At 38.3% G+C, this 222-nt stretch overlaps 1 protein-coding gene across 1 annotated transcript in view; it reads right to left on the reverse strand.

Moving 5' to 3' along the window:
- The window catches only part of PPP2R5C (protein phosphatase 2 regulatory subunit B'gamma), a 117,674-nt gene extending 117,452 nt beyond the window's left edge, over positions 1-222 (reverse strand). Inside the window, exon 1 of the mRNA XM_007455629.1 lies at positions 75-222. The gene's annotated coding sequence lies outside the window, so the exon portion shown is untranslated. The remainder of the gene's footprint in view (positions 1-74) is intronic.

Genomic DNA, 222 nt, shown 5'->3' on the forward strand with positions numbered 1-222 from the left:
AACTATCAAAAGGTTACTCTTTCCCCCTAAATGGGGAAACTTTTAACTTCTGAAAGATGAATAATAAAAATTACCTTTCAAAGATGGTAGTTTTTGAAGTTCTCTATTATTGCTGGCGCTAAACCTGGAAGAATTTTGCCGTTTATCTTTCTTCACTACGGGTTGAGGGGCTGGCACTTTTATTTTACTAGATACTGCAGACGGGGCAGCAACAAGGCTGTT

Source organism: Lipotes vexillifer, unplaced genomic scaffold, assembly GCF_000442215.2.
Source record: "Lipotes vexillifer unplaced genomic scaffold, Lipotes_vexillifer_v1.1 scaffold584, whole genome shotgun sequence".
Taxonomy (NCBI): Eukaryota; Metazoa; Chordata; class Mammalia; order Artiodactyla; family Lipotidae; genus Lipotes; species Lipotes vexillifer.